Source organism: Pteronotus mesoamericanus, unplaced genomic scaffold (genome assembly GCF_021234165.1).
Source record: "Pteronotus mesoamericanus isolate MK-2021 breed Mesoamerican mustached bat unplaced genomic scaffold, CSHL_Meso_final contig_20, whole genome shotgun sequence".
In the NCBI taxonomy this organism is placed as follows: Eukaryota; Metazoa; Chordata; class Mammalia; order Chiroptera; family Mormoopidae; genus Pteronotus; species Pteronotus mesoamericanus.
The window spans coordinates 70,792,078-70,808,546 of NW_026555085.1; positions in this window are offsets into that span (position 1 = coordinate 70,792,078).

Below are 16,469 nucleotides of genomic sequence, written 5' to 3' on the forward strand. Positions count from 1 at the left end.
CTTCTCCCCCCCAAAAAGTTCTGAGGAAGGATCCTGTGGTAGGCAGAACAGTGTACCCCTCAAAGATGTCCTTGTTGTAGTCCCTAGAACCTGTGAACATGTTCGTTTATGTTACGTGGCAAGAGGAAATTAATGTCGCAAATGGAATTCAGGTTGCTAATCAGCTGATCTTGTAATGGACATATAGCCTGGACTCTCTGGTCAGAACCAATGTGATCACAAGGGTCCTTATATGAGAAAGAGGGAGGCAGGAGAGTCAGACTTAGAGTTACATGATATATGAAAGACTCTGTGACTTCTGGTTCAGATTCCGCTGGAAGGAGCTTGGAAGGTGCCGCTCTCTTCTAACAACAAGTAAAAAGATGAACAGGCTGAAAAATCAACAACTCTTCTTAGACCCTTAAGGCAGTGAGGACACAGTGCAAGCCATACACTGCCTGCAAGATTAGAGAGACAAACCCAGGGCAACGCGGCTTCCCCAGCAGAGGCTCAAGAGAGAAAACAGCCATGGGAATCGGTACTGCGGTTACAATGGATTATAATTGATGAGTTGCTGGAGACTCAGTATGAATGAGGCCAAGTTAAAAACTCCAGGGGAAGCCAGTCATAGGATTGTGAGAGTCCATTCAGTATTGTGAGATTTACCTCCAGGAGCTCTCAAACCAGATTCCTATGCTAGAGTAGGGGGAAATCCTCTCATATTTCCAGCAGAGGGTGAGGGAACAAACTGTCGTGAAACACCGCAGAGCACTCCATTCTCAGCAAGGACTGTCCTCAGGAGAAACTAGTTAACCACAGCCTAACCTGCTGGGTATGCTCAGAGAGTAACCAATATGAGGAAAGGAAATACCAAACTTCTGCCTATTCTAGCTATCTTGTTCACCCAAGAGGGGAAGAAAAATACTTATTATGTTGGGGTTCTCATAAGGAAAATAGGCCAAGAAACACATATGAGGTCATAGTCCCAGAAGCACAGGCTCACAGGAGACTAAGACCTAATCTCAGGACTATGGAATGCTTCCCCTTCCCACCCCCACCCTCACCACCACATTACTAAAGGGCTATGCACAGCAGTTCCTTGTACCCTATACATAATGTCTGGCTAATGAGAAGGCACATAAAAAAGGAAAAAAAAAAAACCCACACACACTATTTTTGGAGACTGAGCAAGCATCTGAACCAGACATGGTAGGGATACAGGAATTATCAGACTGGGTATTTAAAACTACTTTGATTAGTATGCTAAGGACTCTAACGCATAAAATAGGGAACAAGCAAGAAAGACTCCACCAGCCATTGGCTTATAAGATGGAATGAGGCCACGAGCCAACAAATGATGGCAGTATCTAGAAGGTAGAAAAAGCAAGAAAATGGATTCTCCCCCTTGGTGCTCCAGGGGAAAAAAAAAAATTCCAACACCTTAATTTTAGCCCAGTGAGACCCATTTCAGACTTCTGGTCTCCAGAACTGTAAGATAATAGATGTGTGTTGTTTTAAGCCACTGAGTCTGCAGTAATATGTTACGGCAGCAAGAGGAAACTAATACCAACATGTGCTTGGTCAATTAAAACACATGATGAATTAGAGCATTTCTGAGTACTGGGTTTAGGTACCTGCTCTCTTCTTCCAAGGCTGGACCTGGCTCTTGGCATTGTCCTCAGTTTGGGAGAGGAGGAACTGGCAATTGTCTGCCCTGCAACAGTTAGGCAGCCTGCCAGCCTGCCAAGCCGCTGGGACCGGGGAAGCTGGCTGAACGCTCCAGGACAGGGTCGGGTAAGTGAGATGCGGGGGAAAGGTGGAGTTCTCCGGAGGGCTGGGTTTTTTCTCATACAGATAAGAAACACTTACAAAACTCTGTCACCCTGAAAATTGTAATTTTACCTAATATTTTTTAAGAACAAATATTCAGCTAACTATAAACTGGGGGACCCCCTCCCACTTCAGTTCTGGAGCACAGATTTCCTAGAGCAGATGGCGGTGAGAAGGGCTTCTCATGACACCATGATGACTGCTGTTGTCAGCTCCCACGGGGATGGGCCTGGACCTTCTAATTCTCCTTCACCCTTCACAGGTCAACCCTACCTCAGGATGCCATTGCCTGATAGGAGGTCTTGAGAAAATAACTTAAGGTCCCCATCTTAGCATCCCTGTCAGTAAAATGCCAGCCAGCACTGCCCAGTTTTGAGGCTCTGACTACAACATACACAGCAGGCACTTAGCCAAAGCTGTGGAAGGACTGAGGGAGGATTTCTTTGTTTAGAGCTGTGTTCTGTCTGCTGCGAAGCCCAAAGGCTCTGTGCATATTCCCATCTGAACTTGAAATGGATTGTGTGTGTGTGTGTGTTTACAAAATTACAGTATATTAAACATACAAAATTCTGTTTCTGATTGTGAGACTGCTTACTAGAATCAACACTCTCTACTCAGGATCCTTCTAAATCAGTTAGGATCATATAGCATTCATTGATTATACCAGAGAAATATTAGGAAGAGATGTTTTGCAAATTTCTTTTTCTTCTAGCCCAGACACAGAGCTTAGAGTGCTTCTAACTCAACATACTCTTTGTGTCATGGGTTTAAAAATTCTGGCATGATGTATGATCTTCAGGATGCTAGATCCTTTACTAAAAAATAGTCTTCTTATATTTGAGAAGCTGCTTAAAATACTAACAACTCCCAAAGCTCAGTGTCTGTAGACTGAATAATTCAACTTTATTCATTTACTTACTTATTTTTACTAGTCCTCATTGACTAGTTGGCTAGCCTATGGTCTTCATGGCAGTAAGCCATGCCCTGCTCAGCCTCTAGCTTATCCTAACTTTATGCAAAAAAAAAAAAAAAAAAAAAAAAAAAAAAAGCTGTAAACTTTTGCCCCACATTCTAAGCATTAGGGTCAGTCCCACTTTCTGGCCCTTCTCTGTGGAATTCTGAGTGTTCGGTTCTGCCTTTGTAACCTACTGATTTTCTATTCTCTTGAGGCATGAGGTTCTGCTATGGTCCTGTCAATCTCCCTTCTGGTAACAATCCTAACAATGAACTGCTAACAACTTTCCTCATTCTCTTCTGCTTATCTAAGTTCTTGATACATCCCAGAATGTCACCGCCTGCCAGGATCCCATGTTGGGATACCCTGCAACCTTGTGATGATGGCCCATTTGATGCTCATTCTTGCCCCGCTACCTATTCTGAATTTTTTCCCCTTGGCACCTGTTCCCTGGTGCTTGTTTCTCCAGCCCCTCCCAGGCTGCCTCTCCCACTGCAGTTAACTGGGTTATGCCTGGCCATGTCCCAAGATATGTCAACAGTTGATAGATCACACTTTAGGAGCCAAAAAAATCTTACTAGACTGAAATTTTAATTAGGGTAGGAACTCTGGGAATGTAGCAGCAGGCAGAGCCACCAAGGCTTGGATGGTGGGGAATGTGTAAGCATCACGTTAGGGAATCACTCCCTCAGCAAAACGCAGGATGGGATGCCTCCAACTGAAGGGAAAATTGATGGCTGCTGATTTCCCAAAGCCTGAAACTTCTAAAAATTATTTTTGCTGTTTTTATTTGTTTATATACATTTTAATTATTTTTAATTGCTGTGAAAGGCACATAACCTAAAGCTTACCGCCTTAAGCATTTTAAATGTGCAGTTTAGTGGCGTAAAGCACCTTCACTCTGTCATGCAACCGTCACCACCGTCCATCCCTAGAACGCCTCGTCTTGAGAACCTGAAACTCTGTACCCATTAAACAATCAACTCTTCTCCCCCCACCTCCAGGCCCTGGAAAACTCCCTTCTACTCCCTGTCTCTATGAATTTAACTACTCTAGGTACCTCATATAAGTGGAACCACACAGTATTGGTCTTTTTGTGACTGACTTATTTCATTGAATACAATGTCTTCAAGATTTATTCATGTTTTAGCATGGGCCAAAATTTCCTCTTTTTTTTAAAAGTTGAATAATAGTCCATAGTATGTATATATCACATTTTGTTTATCCATTCATTTCTTGATGGACAGTTGAGTTGCTTCTACCATTTGGATATTGTGAACAGTGCTGATATGAACATGAGAGTTCAAATAGCTTTTCAACCTCTGTTCCACTCTTTTTGGTACACCCCAAAATGAAATTGCTGGATCATGTGGGTAATTCTTTTTTAAATTGTTTTCTTAAACTATCATACCATTTTCCACAGTGGCTGCACCATTTTACATTTCCAACAACAGCATACAGGGCCTCCAATTTCTCCACATCTTCTTCAACACGTGCTAATTTCTGTCTTTTTAAAAAAATAATAGTCATCCTAATAGGTGTGAGATGGTATTTTTCCCATAAGTAATTTAGAGGCTTTCATACTCTAAAAATATTTACAAGTGAAGATCTTCTTATCCCCTCCCCGTAGATAAATATTGTTCATGTTAGTTGATAGCACCTCTTTGTCTTCATTAATTTGTATATTGATGGTATTTTTAACAATAGAGTTTTTCATCCACCTAAGTCTAGAGTTTAGTGAGCGCCTCATGAACAGCTATTAGGTAGAAAAGAAACTAAAGTTCTCAATATGTAAACTTGATTTTGTTTTCCTGATTTTAGTAGCTATAAATTTGTTTTTATTTTGCCCTTTGTCAGAATTCCAGTAAATTTTTTCTAAGGTGATGACATATTCTATAGGTATGAAAAAACCTAAAAAGTTTTAAGGTTTTCTCAGGTTCTTTAAAGGATAACTAAATCCTTAGAAATGTGGGAGAGATCATAATTACAATAATCATTACTCAAATTATTCCACTACTAAAACATTTCAAGAAATGAAAACACATTAAAAAGCAAATTACCAGTGAAACATATCTAAATTATTGCATTTCACATATAATCTATTAATAAATAGTGATTAAAAATATTCCTTTAAGTTAATTTTAATTATTAATTTAAAACATCCACATTAATTCTATGTTATTCAAACAATTTATATTTAACTTTGGAATCATGGGTTCTATAAATGACCCTTAATTACATAGAAGTTAAACAAATTATATTCATAAAGTGATTTTGCCCCTCTTTTATTCCTGGTGTTTTTCTGGCTTCATGTGAAACAAACTCCAATCCCTATTCCTAGAATGTTCCAATTTATATAATTTTCTAAAGTCTCCTCATCTTTCAAGGCCTAGCTCAAGTCTTCCCATACTAGAATATAATCTTCAGGAGGACAAAGATTTTACCAGTCTTGTTTAATACTGTATGGCCATTGTTTAGAAGAGTACCCAGTGCTGGAGACTGCTCTATAAATACACATTGGATGAAAGATGAATAAATGAGTGCATCAATTAATTAATATCCAGATTGTATTGCCTACTCCCTCCTCTAAACTTCTACATCATGTGGACTCAATCCATATAACATATACGATTCTTGACATGTATACAGTGTGAGAAAAAAGTAGGTTCACAGTTGTTCATATGGAAAATAACATAATAATAAATAAGAATAAATTCTGTGTTTCACATACTCACAACTGCATACCTACTTTTGCCCCACCCTGTGTTTTGTGCTTGACCTTTGTGTTGTCTACCAAATATTTACAGTTCTTCTCCTAGCATATGGTACACTCACACTTTCCCATCCCTTTAAAGTTAGGTGTGGAGGTGCACTTGCTTTAGAAAAGGATATATGAGCAGAAATGACATGTGTAACATCTAGGAGGAAGCCCTAAAACCAATAGGTGATTCATCAGCTTCCCTTTCTCCTGCTTCGATGACTATAAAAGTAAATGTCAGTGTGGAGCCTTCATTGGCATGGATTCCTGAGTAACTACAATGAGCAAAACTCCTATGTCAATCTGCAACAGCCACGTAGGAGCAAAAAGGAAACAGTCATTATAATCCTCCAAAATATGGAGATTATTTGTTTCTGCAGCATAACCTAGCTGTCCTTTACTTATTACACACACTCTGTATTTGTATTTTTCTCTTAATTTGTATCTTCTGTCTGCAACTGAATCCTAAGCTTTTTGGAGTCCTTTGGTTTCCCTTTTTCCAGTTCATTACCTTAAACACTGTGGATACTTTATGAGTGTTTGCTGATTGTGGGTGATGGTGATGACAATGATGGTGTTCCTGGGTGAGAAAAGATGACAATGACATAAGGTCACTATCAGGTATACTTCTATTTTGAAGCAACCACTTTGGCTTCTGTGTTTTTTAATATTTTTAATGGGCAGTGAAAAACAGAAACAGACTGGAGTTCGCCGTGTTTTTTGAACATTAAAAATGTGTACATTTTTATCCTATTTCCTATGTATCCTAGGAACCTAGTCAAATATAAACTTATATGTAAACAGTGCTGAGATTCTAGTCATAAAAATTTTCATGTTAAATTTGATTTTTTAGCTATAAATCGTAATTGGAGATTGTAATTAAGAAGGCACCTCTTGAGCAAATATGCTTTCAACCTGCCACTCACTTGGTTTAAAATACGCATCGCTCTCTGTTTGCTTTATAATGCCTAGTATAGTGCTGGATGTTTTGCAGTCTCTGGAGTGGCTTCAAGACTGTCCTGGTCCTGTTTCAATGAGTGTTCATTCTAGATACATCCTCTAGCAAACAGAAAAAAGAAAAAAGAAAAAAAAAGCCACCCCTGGAGTTTGGTTTTGGGTGATCCTAAATGGCTTGAGACCGTCATGAATAATTTGCGCCCTGGAAATGTAAAAGGGCTTCCTAAATCAAGGTGTTTGTACCGCTAGGACAGAGAATTATGATAACATTTGCCATATTTTCTATAAAAACAACTGAGCCTAAAGCTAATATACAATCTTATCTTTAAAAGTATGACAATTCCCTTAGGGCTACTTCCTCAAGATTACTTAATTCAAGCAATTTACAGGACACCTAAATATTGCACCACTTAACAATGAAGGAGAGTGTGCCAGCCTGTGAACCAAAGGATTCCAGTTCGATTCCCAGTCAGGGCACATGCCTGGGTTGCGGGCCAGGTCCCCAGTAGAAGGCACATGAGAGGCAACCACACATTGATGTTGCTCTCCCTCTCTTTCTCCTTCCCTTCCCTTTACTCTAAAAATAAGTAAGTAAAAATCTTTAAAAAAAAAAGAGAGAGAGAGAGAGAAACAAGAATGAAGGAGAACAAGGTCAGCCCTTCTGTTTGCTGTCCCCCAGCATGAACTGTCATCATTCCACCCCTCCTCTGGTTCCTGTCACAGCTTGGATACCACCGATGCCACTCTTTGTCTCCCACTGCTCTATTGCCACCTTTTCTCACAGTCTCAGTGTTGAGCATTCTCCTCTCTCCTGACCTTCATCAGTATTTCGACCTCCCATCCTTTCTCCAATTACAGTGCATATCTTCAACATTGATTCCATATCCCTGTTCTCCTTTTCTTCCCCTAAGTGCTTTTGAGAGAGAAGATAGTTGAGGTATGTCACTCAGAGATCACTATCTTCTGCTGACACTGAACATCCCCCCACAGTGAATGAATGGGCAAAGTAATGCTTAGAATAAGGACAGGAAGACAGGCTGGACTATCAAATAGAGAGACAGAGAGTGTAATTCATTGTATAGAATCTGATTGGAAGAGGTTTAAATAAAAATTAATTGCAATTATGTGGAGAGAAGATGGTCATATGAAGCTCATGATGAAAGAAAATGTAAGTCCCACTTTCTACCCTACACCCGGACTTCCACATATGATTTTCTCATTTCTGTTCCAGTCCCGTTCCCTTGGATGCTCATTGCCCTTACTTCTCTCTTTCTCTCATTTACAATCCATCAGCACACCCAAGCACCTTTACTTTAGAAATATACTGTAGTCCATGTCACTGTGATATCTTGCCTGGACTATTGTGATAACCTCCAAACTAGTCTTTCTGCATTTCCCCACTCTTGCCTTCTCGTTCCATTCTTAACACAACAGTGAGAATGATTTTTCAAACAGAAGTCACATAATGTCATTCCTTTGCCCCAGCAGTACCTCCATGTCTCACAAGAATAAAATCCCACGTGAGGGTTCCAAGGTGTTCCATGAACTGTGCTGATATTCCTTTAATCTCATCTCCTTATTGCTCCACTCCAGCCTCACTGACCTCTTTGCTGTTGCACGAACATTTCTGGTATGTTCCTACTTTATAGCCTTTTCAGACACTATTTCCTCTACTTAGAAAGGTGCCCCCCTAGATATCCACACAGCTCGTTCTTTGAATTAGCTGAGCTCCAAGCTAAGCTACTACAGCAAAATACAGATACTTAATTCAGGACAGAATTTTATTTCTCCCTCATGTAAAAGCGCAGGGATGACACAGCAGCCCTGCATCTCACAGTGTGGTCTCTAAGGTCGCTCCAGTTGTCACCCTCTCCCAGTTAGCAGGGGAAAGGTAAGCGTCTTTAAGGACATGGCCCAGAAATGGCAGAAACATAACTTCTGCTTACGTTCAGTTGGTCCAAAATCAGTCCATGGCACATGGAGTTACAAGGAAACCTCATCAGGACAAATACCATCCATTTGCTTAGCAACAACTCTGAAGTTCTTTTATTAAAGGCACTAAGATAAAGGATACTGCAGTGTTATTAACAATCTCTGCTGTCATACTCCTTCTCTTGATTCAGGACTCTGCACAAATGCATCCTTGTCAGAGAAATCTTCCATTTTACCCTTCTGAAAATATCCTCCCACTTTACTGTACTTTTTATCACTTTTTAACAAATATCATCAGCTGCTTCATTCTAGTGTTACTTATTCACTGCTTCTCCTCGCCAGAATGAAACACAAACACCCTGTAAGAAGGGCTTTTGTTTTGCTCATTGCTGTGTCCCTGGTGCCTAAAGCAGTGCTGGGCACATAGTAGACGTTTCAAAATATTTGTTGGATGAATAAATAGAAGTTGAGTCACATTTAATAAATATGTTCAATAAATATGTAATGGATTACAGTAGAGACAGTTTCTTAATTAAATTTATTGGGGTGATGTTGGTTAATAACATTATATGAGTTTCAAGTGTACAATTCTGGTAATACATCATCTGCATATTGCACTCTGCTCACCCCCTCAAGACAGGTTTGAATTCATTCTTGAAAGCCGGAGGAACACTAATTAAAGCTGCTAGCAATTATCTGTCTCTAATATTTTTCCTTGCATGGGATAATTGGTAGAATGGGCCGTTTATTTATTATAAATGTGGAGTGTATTAGTGTTCTCCAGGGAAACAGAATGAACAGGATATATATAGAAATATAAATTAGAGGAGATTTATTATTACAATTGGCTCACAAGTTTACAGAAACCAAGAAGTCCCACCATCTGCCATCCTTAAGCCAGAGAACAGGAAAACCAGTGTACAATTTAGTGTGAGTCCAACGACCTGAGAACGGCATAATTCCTGATTGGGATTCAAAAGCCTGAAAACCAGAGCGCCAATGTCCAATGTCTGTCCGAGGGCAAGAGGAGATAGATGTCTCAACTCAATCAGAGAGAGACTGAATTCAATTTTCTGCCCTTTTGTTCTTTTCAGGCCCTCAACTGATTGGATGATACCCACCCCCATGGGAAGGATGATGGTCTTCCCTCAGTTCACTGGTTCACATGCTGATCTCTCCTCACACACACCCAGAAATAATGTTTTACCAGCTACCTGGGAATCTCTTAGCCTAGTTGAGTTGACACAGAAAATTAACCATCACGTGGAGGAAAAAATCCACACATTGTTTTGAAGAAAATATGAAATTATCATTAAACTGAAAAAATTGCCATTTGAGATGTTTAAATGTTCTCCATTGTAGTAAAAACTAAGTGTACATTTCATGAGTTGTTTTTTTTTTATTTTGCCGGGTAAAGAAGGGTGTTAGGAAATTTGGGTTGAGATAGGACTGTCCTTGAATATCCTTGTAGTTTCTTGAAGTTATTTGTGTGTTTTCATGTCCCAGTAGGTACCCATGGGAGACTGGGAACCTGTCACAGCAGGAGGGAGAAGCAGCCTGGTCTTTCCTTCACGATGGGGTGAGGAAAGCCGAGGAAGCCCATGAGGAGGGATGGGCCAGGCATGGGCCAGGGCTCCCCAGGTTTGACAGCTGGTGTCCTACACGTGGTGATATTTAAGATTGTGAAACACATAACCAACCATTCAGCGCCTTGTCTGGCACATGGACAAAGCCTAGCCACATATGAGTGTTAAGCCTTTTGGAAGGACATGGATATTCCCACCATCAGTCATCCTAGTGTGGGAATGAGGTTCAGGATAGAGAAATAAAGCACCTTCTCTTCCTGAGACTACCGTAGGAAGCTGCCTGGGCGCATTCTTTCGGGGAGAGTAGTGGGGGCTGATCCAGCCTCTCCACGTGGAAGCCTAAAGGCTCCGAGACTGACCTGGGCAGCTGAGCCCAGGAGTGCCCTTCCAGCAGTGCTGTGTGTCACCCTTTATGCCGATGTCTGTTTACCCCCAGCACAGCCTGGTCTTTGCTGGGCTGTGAGGACTAAGGGGAGCAACCAGACCTTCTGCTCAGAGCGCCGGCACAGGGGAGCCAGGGGGCCCGGAGAATCCAGACTCCAGTTTTCACTGGACAATTCATGGGGCTCCACAGAGCCAGGGTTCACCAGAGTACACACTTGCCCCCGGGATGGCCAGAAACCACGTGAGAGGTAAATCCAGTGAAAAGAAAATGATAAATTAAAAAATGGACTTCTGTGGTCCACAAAATGGGGTTTTATTGCAATGTGGATATTAAATGAAAAACGTTCTTTTTTTTTTTCACCTGCTGAGTTCTGGGGATATAACAATTCCATCTAATCGAGAGTACCGAGAGAAGGATCTGTATCTCTTGTTTCTGACATCACAGCTGCCCCAAACATTTCTCAGGAAAAAAATTATTCTGCATCTACTAGGAGAAAAGAGATTGACAAGTAAACTAGAGTGTGTGCTGTGCCCCATCAGAAACAAAGGAGCCTCTCTTGGGCATGGTGTTCATCATTTGATGCTTACAGTCAAAGAGTCCTGCTTTCTCTAATATCCAGCTCATATTCACCGCTTGACTTTTCCTTTGCAAAAAAAACCCTGTAAGCACTGAGCTTGTTCCCACCTTGTCCCATCATGAGCTTTCTCTGCCATGGCGGACTTTCTAGCTATGACCCACCTTGTTTGTCCTGGCCCTTACCTTTGCTCATTTTGTTCATACCACCTGAGTAATTTATTCCTTGATTTAGTCACTATCTTGAATTATGTGCTAGGGTTTTTAACATTTATTTGTTTTGATTGTTCAACTAGATGACAAGCTCCCTCAGGGAAGAGTCAGTGTTTCTTCTTTTCTGTTCCTTACGTGCATGCACCTAGTACCATTCTGGGCACTTTTAAAGCTCAATTAACACATTTTTATTAAGTTTTGAAGAATAGGCTGGGAATCACTAATCAACAACTAGTTCTTATAACTAAGTACCCTGCGTCCTGAGTCACATGAAGAATTAATGTTAGTTTTCCTAATGCCTCTGTAACAACTTGACACAAACTTGGTGGCTTCAAAGAACAGGCATTTTTTTCACTCACAGGTCTGGCGGTTAGAATCCAAATTTAGTTTCACTGGGCCCAAAATCAAGGTGTCAGCGTAGCCACTACTTACAGCGGCTCTGGGGAGAGCTGGTTTCTTGCGGCTTCCAGCTTCTGGTGGCAGCCAGCATTCCTTGGTGTACGGTCACATTGTCTTCCCTTCTGTATGTCAAATCTCCCACTCTCTCTTTTATGAGGATACTTGTGGTTGCATTTAGGCTCCCCTGGATAATCCAGGATAATTTCCCATTCTCAAAATCCTTAATAACATCTGCAAAGATTGTTTTTCTGTATAAGGTAACATTGACTGTTTCCAGAGATTAGGACGTGGTATCTTTAGGAGCCATTATTCAGCCTACTACAAGTTATAATTTAAACAATATTCTTAAAATTTGATTAATAATTAAACATAAGAGCAATGGAAAAAGATAGTTTTGAATAAACGAAGTAAAGAAACGAAGTTCTTAATAAAGTAATGGCCCGTTCACACACACATGCGTGTACACTCGCACATGAGTTTGTGATAGTGAAAGTATTTCCTATTCCATCTTCCATCTTCTGTCTCATTATGGATCAGTGTCTTATTTATAGGAAAAAATAAGACAGAATTAAAATACACAGTCAGGGCATTTAGTTGATACTGCCAACGTGACAGAAAGATAGGTTGGATTCTATGGACAGAGAGATTTGTTTTAACAAAAGTATTTCAAAATGTCATTTAATAAAAAGGGCATTTAAAGTTAATACAGGTTAAAGAACTACTGGGACAGGTAGCCTCACATAAGACATAATTGAATTTGCAAACGTTTCTGTCAAATTATGCTCTTACTCCACTATTTCCTTCTAAATCTCACAAGGAATTAAGAAATAATGTGCGATATAATTATAATATCCAACATTTGTATAACAATTTATAGTTTCCAAATCTCTTGACATTCCTAATCCAATTTGTTTCTCACCACAACAAGGTGAAATAGGCAGAATGAGTGTTATTTCTCCCAGTTTTCAGACAAATTGATTTAGAGAGAGTAAATGACTCACTCAGTAAAACCTGGCAAATAATCATCAGTTGTTAACAATGACTCAGGTTTCCACCTGTTGAGTCAGCCCAGTCAGGTTCACTAGTATTGAATTCAAGATTAAAATGGTAATAATGAATTTATTCCTTAATTGAGAAATGTATAAATTGACTCACTGGCTGTTTGTCTGGCTGGAACTCTGGCAGCTACCACTCTAACAATCTGCCTCTTCCATATTTGTCTGGGTCTACCTCTAAACTGGCCCAAAACTTAATCCAAATTTGGGGATATTCCTGACATACAAAAATTCTGGCAATAAGACCAGCAATCTGGTTTTTATTTTAGATCTGTAGTTTAGTTTAATGAGCATATTGTGGAACCCAATGATCAGTCAATCAAATGGTATTATTGACTGATCCAAAAATATGTGTAAGGCATTGTGTCAGAGGAACCTCAGAAAAACATCCGTCATCCACTCACCCATTCCATTATACATCAATGTATTTTTCATTTAATATTTACTGATCACCTGCTGGGGCCAGGCACTGGAGTCCACAGTGAACAAAATACGGTTACTACTATTAAGACACTCACAGTCCAATGAGGGGGAGAAACATGTGAACAAATCAGCAAAATACGCTGGGATAAATCCAATATTGTTGTTATAGGCAGGGATTAGAAAAGCATTCCCAGAAGTACATCTGAAATGCATCTTTTAGAACAAGTGGAGTTGGTAGGGAGAGGGAAGAGGAAGAGAAGAGGCAGAGAACACATAAACAAAGGCCCAGAGACATGACACAGCATGGTGTGCATTAGATATGCCTCTGAATCACCTGGATCAAGAGATCTGAAACCTTACACCCCTTTTTTCATCCAACTTCCACTCTAGGCTCCCAAGTGAGAGCCACAGTCACAGGAGCATGCTCTGGGCAAGGCTACTTTATTAGTAGCACGTCGTGTTTGAAGCTGATGAGCCGTGCAGTACAGTGCATTCGAGTTTGCAGCGCTGATCTAGTAGAGGGAAGAGAAGGGAGGATCTGGCCCCTCAAACTCCACACGCCAACGGACAAGTGGGTGACCCAAGAGCATCAACAACTATCCAAAGGAAGCAATCAAAGGCTGAGGAAAGGATCCAGAAAAATCCTTCAGGAGGGAGCAAGAATTTTTAACGTCCAATATTTTTGGCCCTCTCCTGGACCATTTCACGCTCCATCCCAGCACCTGTTGTTTGTCCTGGACCCTTGTCAACATTCCTTTCCTCTTCCTGGTGGGGGAGAGCATGCCCCCTAGTGGTTTGAGTGTGACAGTGACTGACAGGGGGTTTGGGGAGCTTGAGGGCTCAGGACTGGTACACCTGACTGTATTTCCTAGAGTTTTAAGTAAAAAGTAGGGTGTATGGTAAGCAGTTAGGCTACTAAGCCTTATAGAGCAGTGCTGCCCAAAAGAGTCGGTCATATATGTACTTTTAAATTTTGTAATAGCCGCAGTAAAACAAACAGTAAAAAAAAAAAAAGAAGGTCAAATTAATTTTCATAATATATTTTATTAAACCCAATAGAGTATATCCAAAATTTTATCATTCCAACATGTAATTGGTATTAAAAGTAATTAATGGCATTTTTTACACTCTCTTTTTTGTACTAAGTGTTCAAAATCTACTAAGTATTTTATACTTAAGGCACATTGAAATTCTGACTGGCCACACATTTCAAGTGTTTGATAGTTATGCGTAGCTGGTGTCCACCTTGTTGGAGAGTGCAGACCCAGAATTTTTCTTGAATATACAGGTACTTGCAGAAGGGACTTTAGCATGACAGGGGCAAGACCGTATTTGTATTCCAGGCATATCAGTGTGGTAGAGTTAAGGGAGGTAACTTAAGAGAGAAAGAACAGGAGGCGGGAAGATGAGGTTGGCAGCAACGGCACAGAAGTGTAGGTGAGGGATGACCGGGGTCTGACTGAGTTAGGAGGGTGAGAGTAAGTATGAGAGGAGAGTGTTGGTGAGGATCCAGTCAGGAAAGCAGAAATTGCCCTAGGTCTTTCAAAGAAAGGGAAAAATATACAGTGAATTGATTATCTAGCAATGAAACTGGTGAAACACCTAAGAGCACAGTAAAGCAATCTGGGGGTTAGCAAAAGCAGGAAGTCACTCTTACCTCTGGGCTGAAAGGACAAAGGAAAATGGTAGAGTTACCAGAGCCAGAAGCTGAAGGCATTTGGTGGAACCATGGTGGGGCTGGCAGGGAAGAGCTGGCCTGCGGGAGATGCTATCGAGGTGGAGTGAGAGCAGAACACCCGGGCTTCTCCCCTCCTCCGGCCTCCCAGCCTTCCAACAGCGCCTCCCGCCACCGAACCTGCCTGGAAGCCAGCTGACCAGGGACATAGAGTTCCCTGCCATGCAGACCAGGAAAGAGGAAAGGTGGGGAATGGATCTGAGGCAAACAGGCAAATGATCAAGACAAGGCGACAAATTTTTAAAACTTTCAAGAGGCAAGTTGGCATTAGTTGAACACTGAGTGTGGGACACTCTATTAAGAAAGATAGAATTAGATGCTGATTTCCCTTACCTGTCCTAAGGTGAGACAGGATAGTAAGAAGCTAGGAAAATTCCTTGGCAAGTCAAATAGGGAAACTGAGGCACGCAATAGCCAAGCAATTTACAGCCAGATACAGAAGGTCACCTCCCTGGAGATAACATCTAGGCCTCAGTTCTATTTCAGCCCCAGGCCCAGAAAAGCAGCAAAACCAGGTGGGCAACACTGGGAACAATTGCAATGAATAATGATTTCCTGCCTTGGCGCTGACCAATCAGTAAAGACCACAACCCTAAAAAGACACACCTGGAAAACTGATGAATATTCAGCTGAAAACTTCCCCTGAGACCTCTCCTAAGATTCCAGCCTTCGAGAGAGATAAAAGCCTCAAGGCAAAGGACCAGTGCCTGGGCTCGCCCCCAGGAGAGCAGCCGGGGCCATTCCCTTTCCCCTCTTCCTCCCCTGACTTCTTTCCCCACACGCCTTTGTCTCCTAAGCTCCAAGGCGAGGGGCAGCGGGCAGCTTGTCCCAGGCTCCCCCCACCCCCAACCTGCCCCTCAGGCCCCCTTTTCTCTGACTTCCCAGGGAGCTAAGGCAGCCCAGCCTCGGCTCTCCTGTTGCCTCTTCTATGCTAAACCCTTCCTCATTTCACTGTCCGCAGCTTTACTAAACACATCCTCACAGTCACTGGGTTCACGTTGTGAAATCTTTCCTACACGAAGTCAAGGACCCACACACTACAGCTGGCCCTGGGCAGATCTGCCCAGGGCCAGGCCCCCTGTTTAGTATCAAAGAGACTTATATAAGGGAGAAAAAGTGTCAAAGGTGACTGTCGAGTTTCAGTTTCCCAGACTCTGCAGTTCTAGGCCAGTATGATTTGCCCATCTCCCCCTCTCTTCAGATGAGTCCTTTTGCAAGAGGGCCTGTAATCCCTTGTGTAAAAAGGTCTCTGAAGCAGACCGGCAACCTCCAGTTGACCACGTCTGATTCCAAGCAGGGACTTACACTAAAGAACTTGCTTACACTTAGCTTTGGGGACAAGGTAGATGGGGGCGCCTCGTCCCCAAATCTGTTAATCTATCAAATGACAGATTAAGAGGAGATGCAGACCTGAAATGAGACTAGGGGTTCAGTGTTAGAAATACTGATTGTGAGGCACTCAAAGGAAACAAAGGAAAGATTATTAGCAGACATTTGAATATTTGAACCTGAAAGTGAAGGGAGAGGTCGTGGCTGAAGGTATAATTTGGGAGTCCTCAGAACGGGGGTAGCTAAAACATAGAGTTGATGAGGTTACTCAGAGTGAGTGTGTAGAGTGAGAAGAGATGAGGACAAGGAACAAAACGATGGGGAACAGCAAAATGTGGACAAAACAACAGAAAGAATGTC